Genomic DNA, 13,729 nt, shown 5'->3' with positions numbered 1-13,729 from the left:
GCCCCAGGCTACCTGAAGAGAGGGCCCACATGCAAGTACTGGGATATAGAAAGCCAAATAACCATGTTTGAGCTCTATTTGAATAACTGATTCTAATTTCTCAATCAGGGAAATACGTTTCAGTGTAGATCTGGAGAGTTTTAAACAGAGAAAAGGCCTGTCGCAATTTTATATTTTTCCTTTCACAAATTCCAAAAACACAGGATAATATAGAAACAGAAATATATAGAAAGATAATACAGGATAATATAGTGCACAGTTAAATGATTTTATTATTTTACTTATTGAGAAATATTCTGAAAAAAAAAACAATATTTTTCACTTTCTGCTATAAAACATTCTCAATAAAAAAAATGAAAAAATCAAATGTTTTCATTAGGGTTGAGCGAACACCTAGATGTCCGTGTTCGACGGGTTCGGCCGAACTTTAAAAAAAAGTCCGGGTCCGTGTCCCGGACTTTTACCGAACTTTTCCCGGACACCGAACCCCATTGAAGTCAATGGGGACCCGAACTTTAAGGCACTAAAATGGCTCTAAAACACCAAAGGAAAGGGCTAGAGTGCTGCAAATGGCAGCAAAACGTAATTAAGAGCATGGCAAGTGCTCTGCAAACAAATGTGGATAGGGAAATAACTTAAAACAACAAAAAAAAAACAGAAAAATAAAACAATGTTCTTCTTCATCTCTGAAGGACGAGGCCCATATGGAGTAGGAGGGAGGTTGAGGTGGTGGTGGATGTGGCGGTGACATAGGCGTGCGCACAGGGTGTGCTGGGTGTGCCTGGGCACACCCTAATCACCTAGGGCACATAGCATTGCCAGTGAGGAGATGGGAAAGATCTCCCTGGGACCTGCTCTGCTCTATTTCTCCTTGCCTACAGGTACATGGCCCCGATACATTACTCTCCCTGCTGGCAAACACATGCATGTGTATTTCAACTTTGGGGTGCACACCTTAATGCAATAGGCTGCGCACACCTATGGGCGGTGTAGGTGGAAGCGGCGGTGGAGGAGGACCAGGGCCGGATTAACAGCATCATGGGCTTGGTGCTGAGGATTTTGAAGGGCCTTAAGGGCCGTGCCTTGCCATGCACCCAGAGGAGGAAGGGTGCAGCCATGCATGCCTAATTCAACATGGGATGCTGTCTCTGAAGCCCATAAACACATCCATGCATCGCCAACTGTCCCTCCTTGTCCGGCCTTCACGCTGTGTGGGGAGGTTCTGAGGGTGCTGCCTGGGGAAGCGAGCATAGAAGCCAGACTTCTGTGTTTACAAGTGACAGAAGAGCGGTAACAGTGAATATGGCCAACCCGGGGCCTATATAAAAGGTAGGGGCCTGGAGCTGCAGCTCCAATAGCCCCTACATTAATCTGGCCCTGAGGAGGAGGACGAGGTAGCCAACACTGCTTCTTTTCAAAAATTTTAAATGAGGGTACACCCCAAAAGAGTGAGAAAGAGCAAAAATGGAACAATGGGTGGGTAAGGTCGGTATCCATTGCTATTCTGCATAAGGTACGGAAAAGTCCCGTGGGATCCATGCCTGGTTCATTTTAATGAACGTGAGCTTGTCCACATTGTCTCTGGACAGGCGGCTGCGCTTGTCTGTTATAACGCCCCCAGCCGTGCTAAATACCCGTTCAGATAATACACTGGCTGCAGGGCACGCCAGCACCTCCAAGGCGTAAAGGGCAAGCTCAGGCCATGTGCCCAATTTGGAGACCCAGAAGTTGAAGGGGGCAGACCCGTCATTCACTACATGTAGGCGTGTGCACACATACTGCTCCACCATGTTGGTAAAATGCTGCCTCCTGCTAAGACGTTCCATCTGAGCTGCTGGTGCTGCTGTTTGTTGTGGCGTGCTGACAAAGCTTTTCCACATTTCGGCCATGCTAACCCTGCCTTCTGAGGTGCTGGCGGTGCCCTGGTTGCGTTGGCGACCTCCTCCTCCTCCTCCTCTGCCTTGTGCTTCCACTGTGGCCCCGCTGTCAGATGGGAATGCCAGCAGCATGGCGTCTACCAGCGTGCGCTTGTACTCGCGCATCTTGCGATCGCGCTCCAGTGAGTGAATTAAGGACGGTACGTTGTCCTTGTAACGGGGATCCAGCAGCGTGGCCACCCAGTAATCAGCACAAGTTAGAATGTGGGCAACTCGGCGGTCGTTGTGGAGACACTGCAGCATGTAATCGCTCATGTGTGCCAGGCTGCCCAGAGGCGACGAAAGGCTGTCCTCTGTGGGAGGTGTATCGTCCGTGTCCTCTGTATCCCCCCAGCCACGCACCAGTGATGGCCATGAGCTGGCCTGGGTGCCACCCTGCTGTGAACATGGTTCCATCTCCTCCTCCAGCTCCTCCTCCTCCTCATCCTCCTCATCCTCCAGAACTGTGCCCCTGCTGGACAATTGCGTCCCTGGCGTTTGCGTGTGCAGGAACCCACCCTCGGAGCCCCTTGCGAATGACTGCCCTGAAAGCCTTGGAAATGTTACCTCTTCATCCTCCTCCTCCTCCTCATCCTGTGCCACATCCTCTTCCATCATCGCCCGAATTGTTTTTTCAAGGAGGCATAGAAGTGGGATAGTTAAGCTGAGAACGGCGTCATTGCCACTGGCCATGTTGGTGGAGTACTCAAAACAGCGCAACAAGGCACACAGGTCTCGCATGGAGGCCCAGTTATTGGTGGTGAAGTGGTGCTGTTCCGCAGAGCGACTCACGCGTGCGTGCTGCAGCTGAAACTCCACTATGGCCTGCTGCTGCTCGCACAGTCTTTCCAGCATGTGCAAGGTGGAGTTCCACCTTGTGGGCACGTCACATATGAGGCGGTGAGCGGGAAGGCCGAAGTTACGCTGCAGCGCTGCCAGGCGAGCAGCAGCAGGGTGAGAACGCCGAAAGTGCGCACAAACGGCCCGCACTTTCTGCAGCAGCTCTGACATATCGGGGTAGTTTTTAAGGAACCTCTGCACCACCAAATTCAGCACATGCGCCAGGCAAGGGATGTGCGTCAAACCGGCTAGGCCCAGAGCTGCTATGAGATTTCGCCCGTTATCACACACCACCAGGCCGGGCTTGAGGCTCGCTGGCAGCAACCACTCATTTGTCTGCTGTTCCATGCTCCTCCACAACTCCTGCGCGGTGTGTGGTTTGTCCCCCAAACAGGCAAGTTGTAAAACTGCCTGCTGTCGTTTACCCCTGGCCGTGCTGAAGTTGGTGGTGAAGGTGTTACGCTGTCCGGATGAGGAGGCGGTAGAGGATGAGGAAGCGGAGTAGGAGGAGTTACGAACAGGAGGCAAACTGAAGCGCCCTGCAATCCTCGGTGGTGGAAGGACATGCGCCAAATTGCTATCCGCCTCAGGCCCATCCGCCACTGCATTTACCCAGTGTGCCGTTAGGGAGATATAACGCCCCTGACCGTGCTTACTGGTCCACGTATCCGTAGTTAGGTGGACCTTGGCACAGATGGCGTTGCGCAGTGCACACCTGATATTTTCCCCCACTTGGTTGTGCAGGGAAGGGATGGCTTGCCTGGAAAAGTAGTGGCGGCTGGGCACGACGTACTGTGGGACAGCCACCGACATAAGGTTTTTAAAACTGTGCGTCTCCACCAGACGGAATGACAGCATTTCAAAGGCCAATAATTTTGAAATGCTGGCATTCAGGGCCAGGGATCGCGGGTGGGTAGGGGGGTACTTCCTCTTCCTCTCAAGTGTTTGGGAGATGGAAAGCTGAACGCTTCCACGGGACATTGTGGAGATGGTTGTTGGTGACCCAGGTGGTGGTGTTGCTGACAGATCGTCTGTTTGCGGGGTGGCAGGTGCCGGTATCACTACAGATGTGGCTGGAGCGGCCGAGACTGCAGCAGAAGAGGAAGCAGGATGAGCCAGAGACGTTTCTTGGTTTTGAAGGTGTGTACTCCACTGCAGCTCGTGCTTTGCACTTAGATGCCTGATCATGCAGGTTGTGCTCAGGTTGAGAAGGTTCATGCCTCGCTTCAAGCTCTGATTGCACAGGGTGCAAACCACTCGTGTCCTGTCATCAGCACATTTTCTAAAGAACTTCCACGCTAGAGAACTCCTTTGAGCTGACTTTGGTGCGCTCGTTCCCTTGCTGCGTTGGGCAGTAGCGGGCGTAGTGTCTAGGGCACGGCCGCTCCGCTTCTGCACCCTGCTCCCTCTTCTGCTGTGCTGGTGGCTCTGTGCGACCACCGCCTCTTCCTCCAAACTACTCAGGTCACCTGCATGACGTTCATTCCATGTGGGGTCGAGGACCTCATCGTCCTCCACATCATCTTCCACCCAGTCTTCACCCCTGCCCTCCTTGTCGGTCTCCACAATGCTGAACGCCGCAGCAGTTGGCACCTGCGTTTCGTCATCATCGGAGACGTGCTGCGATGATCCTTGCATGTACTCATCTTGAGAAATAAGTGGTTGGGCATCGCTGCACTCAATCTCTTCCACTTCTGGGGCAGGGCTAGGTGGATGGCCCTGGGAAACCCTGCTGACAGAGTCCTCAAAAAGAATAAGAGACTGCTGTATGGCTTGGGGCTCAGACTGCTGGCCTGATTTGCAAGGGGGTGAGGTGAAAGACGGTTGGACATTGGCTGCAGGTGCCAACTCTGACCTTTCTGCAGTAGACTGGGTGGGAGACAATGTGAAGGAACTGGAGGCACTGTCAGCAGCAAACCAATCTACTATCGCCTCAACTTGTTCTGGCCTCATCACTTCTAGGGGCGTTTGATGCCCTACCAAATACTGATGCAGGTTCTGTCGCCTACTCACACTTGAGGAAGGTGTTTCACTTGTGCGTGTAGCTGGCACAGATCGACCATGTCCTCTCCTTGCAACAGGAGCTCTACCAGCAGCACCACGACCCAGGCCACGGCCCTTATTTGACGGTCTCCTCATATTTCTGTAATTTAAGATCTTGCCCTAGAAAGGTTTTTATTGAATAGCGGAATAGAAAATATGATCCAAAAAAAGTGTATGTATATCACACGTACACAACCACACTAGGCCCCAATTACTATTGTTTGTACCCCTAAAAGGCTAGATGAGGAGTAGGGGGAGTATGGAACAGGCAGCACCCTCAAACCTTCAGAAGTATGAGATGAACCCCAACAACTTGGAAAGGTGGATCTCTCTCACACGTACCGACACAGACTATCCCGCAATTCAATTGATCCTCAAAGGTTTTTATTGAATAGCGGAATAGGAAATATGATCAAAAAAAGTGTATGTATCTCGCACGTACACAACCACACTAGGCCCCAATTACTATTGTTTGTACCCCTAAAAGGCTAGATGAGGAGTAGGGGGGGTATGGAACAGGCAGCACCCTCAAACCTTCAGAAGTATGAGATGAACCCCAACAACTTGGAAAGGTGGATCTCTCTCACACGTACCGACACAGACTATCCCGCAATTCAATTGATCCTCAAAGGTTTTTATTGAATAGCGGAATAGGAAATATGATCCAAAAAAGTGTATGTATCTCGCACGTACACAACCACACTAGGCCCCAATTACTATTGTTTGTACCCCTAAAAGGCTAGATGAGGAGTAGGGGGGGTATGGAACAGGCAGCACCCTCAAACCTTCAGAAGTATGAGATGAACCCCAACAACTTGGAAAGGTGGATCTCTCTCACACGTACCGACACAGACTATCCCGCAATTCAATTGATCCTCAAAGGTTTTTATTGAATAGCGGAATAGGAAATATGATCAAAAAAAGTGTATGTATCTCGCACGTACACAACCACACTAGGCCCCAATTACTATTGTTTGTACCCCTAAAAGGCTAGATGAGGAGTAGGGGGGGTATGGAACAGGCAGCACCCTCAAACCTTCAGAAGTATGAGATGAACCCCAACAACTTGGAAAGGTGGATCTCTCTCACACGTACCGACACAGACTATCCCGCAATTCAATTGATCCTCAAAGGTTTTTATTGAATAGCGGAATAGGAAATATGATCCAAAAAAGTGTATGTATCTCGCACGTACACAACCACACTAGGCCCCAATTACTATTGTTTGTACCCCTAAAAGGCTAGATGAGGAGTAGGGGGGGTATGGAACAGGCAGCACCCTCAAACCTTCAGAAGTATGAGATGAACCCCAACAACTTGGAAAGGTGGATCTCTCTCACACGTACCAACACAGACTATCCCCCAATTTAACTGATCCCCAAAGGTTTTTGATTAAATAGCGGAATAGAAAATATGATCCAAAAAAAGTGTATGTATATCACACGTACACAACCACACTAGGCCCCAATTACTATTGTTTGTACCCCTAAAAGGCTAGATGAGGAGTAGGGGGAGTATGGAACAGGCAGCACCCTCAAACCTTCAGAAGTATGAGATGAACCCCAACAACTTGGAAAGGTGGATCTCTCTCACACGTACCAACACAGACTATCCCCCAATTTAACTGATCCCCAAAGGTTTTTGATTAAATAGCGGAATAGAAAATATGATCCCAAAAAAGTGTATGTATATCACACGTACACAACCACACTAGGCCCCAATTACTATTGTTTGTACCCCTAAAAGGCTAGGAGTAGGGGGAGTATGGAACAGGCAGCACCCTCAAACCTTCAGAAGTATGAGATGAACCCCAACAACTTGGAAAGGTGGATCTCTCTCACACGTACCAACAAAGACTATCCCCCAATTTAACTGATCCCCAGAGGTTTTTGATTAAATAGCGGAATAGAAAATATGATCCCAAAAAAGTGTATGTATATCACACGTACACAACCACACTAGGCCCCAATTACTATTGTTTGTACCCCTAAAAGGCTAGGAGTAGGGGGAGTATGGAACAGGCAGCACCCTCAAACCTTCAGAAGTATGAGATGAACCCCAACAACTTGGAAAGGTGGATCTCTCTCACACGTACCAACACAGACTATCCCCCAATTTAACTGATCCCCAAAGGTTTTTGATTAAATAGCGGAATAGAAAATATGATCCCAAAAAAGTGTATGTATATCACACGTACACAACCACACTAGGCCCCAATTACTATTGTTTGTACCCCTAAAAGGCTAGGAGTAGGGGGAGTATGGAACAGGCAGCACCCTCAAACCTTCAGAAGTATGAGATGAACCCCAACAACTTGGAAAGGTGGATCTCTCTCACACGTACCAACACAGACTATCCCCCAATTTAACTGATCCCCAAAGGTTTTTGATTAAATAGCGGAATAGAAAATATGATCCCAAAAAAGTGTATGTATATCACACGTACACAACCACACTAGGCCCCAATTACTATTGTTTGTACCCCTAAAAGGCTAGGAGTAGGGGGAGTATGGAACAGGCAGCACCCTCAAACCTTCAGAAGTATGAGATGAACCCCAACAACTTGGAAAGGTGGATCTCTCTCACACGTACCAACACAGACTATCCCCCAATTTAACTGATCCCCAAAGGTTTTTGATTAAATAGCGGAATAGAAAATATGATCCCAAAAAAGTGTATGTATATCACACGTACACAACCACACTAGGCCCCAATTACTATTGTTTGTACCCCTAAAAGGCTAGGAGTAGGGGGAGTATGGAACAGGCAGCACCCTCAAACCTTCAGAAGTATGAGATGAACCCCAACAACTTGGAAAGGTGGATCTCTCTCACACGTACCAACACAGACTATCCCCCAATTTAACTGATCCCCAGAGGTTTTTGATTAAATAGCGGAATAGAAAATATGATCCCAAAAAAGTGTATGTATATCACACGTACACAACCACACTAGGCCCCAATTACTATTGTTTGTACCCCTAAAAGGCTAGGAGTAGGGGGAGTATGGAACAGGCAGCACCCTCAAACCTTCAGAAGTATGAGATGAACCCCAACAACTTGGAAAGGTGGATCTCTCTCACACGTACCAACACAGACTATCCCCCAATTTAACTGATCCCCAAAGGTTTTTGATTAAATAGCGGAATAGAAAATATGATCCCAAAAAAGTGTATGTATATCACACGTACACAACCACACTAGGCCCCAATTACTATTGTTTGTACCCCTAAAAGGCTAGGAGTAGGGGGAGTATGGAACAGGCAGCACCCTCAAACCTTCAGAAGTATGAGATGAACCCCAACAACTTGGAAAGGTGGATCTCTCTCACACGTACCAACACAGACTATCCCCCAATTTAACTGATCCCCAGAGGTTTTTGATTAAATAGCGGAATAGAAAATATGATCCCAAAAAAGTGTATGTATATCACACGTACACAACCACACTAGGCCCCAATTACTATTGTTTGTACCCCTAAAAGGCTAGGAGTAGGGGGAGTATGGAACAGGCAGCACCCTCAAACCTTCAGAAGTATGAGATGAACCCCAACAACTTGGAAAGGTGGATCTCTCTCACACGTACCAACACAGACTATCCCCCAATTTAACTGATCCCCAAAGGTTTTTGATTAAATAGCGGAATAGAAAATATGATCCCAAAAAAGTGTATGTATATCACACGTACACAACCACACTAGGCCCCAATTACTATTGTTTGTACCCCTAAAAGGCTAGGAGTAGGGGGAGTATGGAACAGGCAGCACCCTCAAACCTTCAGAAGTATGAGATGAACCCCAACAACTTGGAAAGGTGGATCTCTCTCACACGTACCAACACAGACTATCCCCCAATTTAACTGATCCCCAAAGGTTTTTGATTAAATAGCGGAATAGAAAATATGATCCCAAAAAAGTGTATGTATATCACACGTACACAACCACACTAGGCCCCAATTACTATTGTTTGTACCCCTAAAAGGCTAGGAGTAGGGGGAGTATGGAACAGGCAGCACCCTCAAACCTTCAGAAGTATGAGATGAACCCCAACAACTTGGAAAGGTGGATCTCTCTCACACGTACCAACACAGACTATCCCCCAATTTAACTGATCCCCAAAGGTTTTTGATTAAATAGCGGAATAGAAAATATGATCCCAAAAAAGTGTATGTATATCACACGTACACAACCACACTAGGCCCCAATTACTATTGTTTGTACCCCTAAAGGCTAGGAGTAGGGGGAGTATGGAACAGGCAGCACCCTCAAACCTTCAGAAGTATGAGATGAACCCCAACAACTTGGAAAGGTGGATCTCTCTCACACGTACCAACACAGACTATCCCCCAATTTAACTGATCCCCAAAGGTTTTTGATTAAATAGCGGAATAGAAAATATGATCCCAAAAAAGTGTATGTATATCACACGTACACAACCACACTAGGCCCCAATTACTATTGTTTGTACCCCTAAAAGGCTAGGAGTAGGGGGAGTATGGAACAGGCAGCACCCTCAAACCTTCAGAAGTATGAGATGAACCCCAACAACTTGGAAAGGTGGATCTCTCTCACACGTACCAACACAGACTATCCCCCAATTTAACTGATCCCCAAAGGTTTTTGATTAAATAGCGGAATAGAAAATATGATCCCAAAAAAGTGTATGTATATCACACGTACACAACCACACTAGGCCCCAATTACTATTGTTTGTACCCCTAAAAGGCTAGGAGTAGGGGGAGTATGGAACAGGCAGCACCCTCAAACCTTCAGAAGTATGAGATGAACCCCAACAACTTGGAAAGGTGGATCTCTCTCACACGTACCAACACAGACTATCCCCCAATTTAACTGATCCCCAAAGGTTTTTGATTAAATAGCGGAATAGAAAATATGATCCCAAAAAAGTGTATGTATATCACACGTACACAACCACACTAGGCCCCAATTACTATTGTTTGTACCCCTAAAAGGCTAGATGAGGAGTAGGGGGAGTATGGAACAGGCAGCACCCTCAAACCTTCAGAAGTATGAGATTGTGTTCACTGTACCCCACAAAGATTGAGTTCACTGCACCCCACAATGATTGTGTTCACTGCACCCCACAAAGATTGTGTTCACTGCACCTCACAAAGATTGTGTTCACTGTACCCCCCAAAGATTGTGTTCACTGCACCCCACAAAGATTCTGTTCACTGTACCCCACAAAGATTGTGTTCACTGCACCCCAAAAAGATTGTGTTCACTGCACCCCAAAAAGGATGTTGTTCACTGCACCCCAAAAAGGATGTTGTTCACTCCACCCCAAAAAGATTGTGTTCACTGCACCCCACAAAGATTGTGTTCACTGCACCCCAAAAAGATTGTGTTCACTGCACCCCAAAAATGATTTTGTTCACTGCACCCCAAAAAGGATTTTGTTCACTGCACCCCAAAAAGGATGTTGTTCACTCCACCCCAAAAAGATTGTGTTCACTGCACCCCAAAAAGATTGTGTTCACTGCACCCCACAAAGGATTTTGTTCACTGCACCCCAAAAAGATTGTGTTCACTGCACCCCAAAAAGGATGTTGTTCACTGCACCCCAAAAAGGATTTTGTTCACTGCACCCCAAAAAGATTGTGTTCACTGCACCCCACAAAGGATTTTGTTCACTGCACCCCACAAAGATTGTGTTCACTGCACACCAAAAAGGATTGTGTTCACTGCACCCCAAAAAGATTGTGTTCACTGCAGCCCAAAAAGATTGTGTTCACTGCAGCCCAAAAAGATTGTGTTCACTGCAGCCCAAAAAGATTGTGTTCACTGCAGCCCAAAAAGATTGTGTTCACTGCAGCCCAAAAAGATTGTGTTCACTGCAGCTCACACACAGAAAAATGGATGTGGATCACTGACACCTGCCTATCTCCAATCCCACACCACACAGCAATATCGATTGTAGTTTGTAGAACACAGTTTCCCTAAAATTCAGCAGACTCTGTCCCTAACAGGATTGAGAAGAGATCGTAGATCAGGATTGAGTGCAGACCCCACCCCCCACACAGCAATATCGATTGTAGTTTGTAGAAGACACTGACCCTATAATTCAGCAGACTCTATCCCTAAAATGCCTACAACTCGCCCTGCCTAAACACTCCGACCTGTCCCTCAATTCTATCCGGACACAAATGGTTTTTTCCTGCCTATCTTTCCCTAATCAGCAGCCAGCACGTTGATGTGTGCTCTGTCCCTGAATCTAAGCAGCATAATGACGCCGCTGCGGCTGCCTCGAACTTATAAAGACTTGGTCACATGCTTCAGACGGCCAATCACAGCTACTGAGACATTTGCAGGCATGGCTGGGATGGCTTAAGGCACACCAGTTAAACGATTGTTGATTGGCTGTTGAAAGCCCGCCATGAAAAGAGCGCCAAAGCATGCAAAACCCGGAAATAAAACGACCGAACACGGATTTTTACCCGAACATACAGTAAAGTGTCCGTGTCCGTGTTCGGGTACAAAAAATCCAATTATTCGGTACGAACACGAATAATACAGTCCGTGTTCGCTCAACACTAGTTTTCATCATTTTAGGCCAACATGTATTCTGTCACATATTTTTGGTAACATTTTTTTTCCAATAAGTGTATATTGATTGTTTTGCATAAAAGTTATCGCATCTACAAACTAGGGGAAATATTTATGTAATTTTTATTTATTTTTTACTAGCAATGACAGCAAACAGCGATTTTTAGTGGGACTGCGACATTGCGGCAGACAGATCGGACACCTGACATTTTTGACACTTTTGGGGGAACCAGTGACATTACTACAGTAATCGGTGCTAAAAATATGCATTGTTGCTGCACTAATGACACTGGCAGGGAAGGGGTTAACACCAGAGGGCGATAGAAGGGTTAAATGTGTGGCTAGGGGGTGCTTTCTAATTGTGTGGGGGATGGGCTCACTGGATGAACACAGAGATCTGTGTTCCTAAATAGGACGAACACAGAATCCCTGTGTTCATCACTGACAGACCGCCGTTCTGTCTCCATGAGGAGCGATCGCGGGTGCCCGGCGGACATTGCGGCCACCAGACGCGCTGATTGGCTCCCCCTCTGGCAAATCGGCAGCGCGTGTGTTCCCAAACTAACTGCTACACGAAGCAACGTACATGTACGTCGTTTCACGTAACAGAGCCGACTTGCTGCAGTATAACTACGTCGGCTGGTGGGCAAGTGGTTAATGCAAAGAATGCATTAAAGCAGAGTTCTGGCCACATACACATTTTTTACCTAAAAGTACCCCCCTAATCCTAAGCTGACCCCAGATATATTAACACTAACCCCACATTACAGTAGTGTACAGTAAATTAATATAGATAAAATCTTACCTTTAAAATTGATTGAGGAGCGCAGCCATCTCCGGTGTGGGTGTCTGAAGCCCCTGTGTCCCCCGCCGTGTCCTTCTTTCTGGTTTCAGCTACCCAGAATGCCGATCACAATCTTGCACATGCACAGTAGATTGCGATCGGCAATAAGAGCAGCGGCCGGCCATTCACAATACATCCTGGGATTGATGACGCTCATCTCCCAGGACGCAATGCAAAGGAGAAAGTGACGTCGGGGGCCGCGGCCGCACAAGGGGGAAGAGGAAGGAAGGTAAGTTAATTTTCATTAAAAACAAGGTAAGTGAAAAAAATAAAAATATTAACTATCCAAAGGTTTAGAGGATTTTCACTTTGAAAAGTTAATGTCCACCTACTGTGGTGAATAAGGTGAAGCTTTTGTTTGCATCCATTAACCAATGAAGTGGAAGGAAAAAAAAATCCTGTTTATTTCATGTTGTCTATAATATATAGGGGAGAAGTTCAGTCTCCTTCATAGAACAATGTAATTGATAACTGTCAGAGACTGACAAAGACAGACAGAAATGATGGGAGGATATTACACAAGATGCCCAGCGAGATCAATAAGTGATTTTTTTTTATTAGCTTATCAAACAGATATAACAAAACTCTTACAATAATATATTTGATCAAACAGGGACTAAATAAGACATTCATAGCTGGGTTTTACAAGCACTTTACCTAAGGTCAGTGTCACATACCTGACTGGAGGCTAAAGTGACGAGAGGGCTTCCCTTGCGGCTGAGTGAAGAGTATCGCTGAAGGTGGTGACAGAGGGTGCTAAGCCCAAAGATGCACCGGTTGTCTACAGGTGAAGCTGCCGGATGATTCCAGATGTGAGGACAACCAAGAGCACGTAGTCACAGCAGATGATTTTCTGGAGGTGCTGGCAGATCTTGACAGATAGGTAAGTCAGGAAGCAAGGTCAGAACCAGGCTGGAGGTCAAAATCAGGAGGTCAGTCAGGAACAGAGACAGAAGGGTGGTCAAGATCAAGCTGAGGTCAAACACAGTATGTAGGTCAGGAACAAGGCAGAAGCAGGTCTGTGGAGCAAGCCGGGTTTAGAGCCAGGAGAGAAGCCAGAGCAGGTCAGGGGTAAGCCAGGTCCGTAACGTGTAATCAAGCAGAAGCACAAGGAACAGAAACACAAGATACAAGGCTGATGATGATTCAGCAATTTATGAGAGGAACTGGTGTCCTTATATAGGCCAGTGGATGCTGGTAATTAGCACGTTTTTTATGTGCATATGCACTGTTGCGTACAAAGATTAGGCATTGCGTGCCGTTCGCTAATGCGCATGTGCCATATTTGATATTGGCAAATTTGCCAGGTCTTTTCAGAATTCTTCCCTGACAGCCAGCCAGAGATGGTTGGAATTTCGGCTGGTTCAGAAGGAACCGATCAATTAACTTGGGTACAACCAGCCTGCCGGACTTTACATACCATTATCGCTAGCAGCCGGTATAGCTGCAAGCAATAATCACTGTTTTCTCCTGGTGGGGACTGCTCCCCCCTCCCCCCGTTGGGAGAATACAATAGCTTGGTG

This window comes from Pelophylax lessonae, assembly GCF_965119305.1.
Source record: "Pelophylax lessonae genome assembly, chromosome: 8".
In the NCBI taxonomy this organism is placed as follows: domain Eukaryota; kingdom Metazoa; phylum Chordata; class Amphibia; order Anura; family Ranidae; genus Pelophylax; species Pelophylax lessonae.
This window is presented reverse-complemented; position numbering follows the sequence as displayed.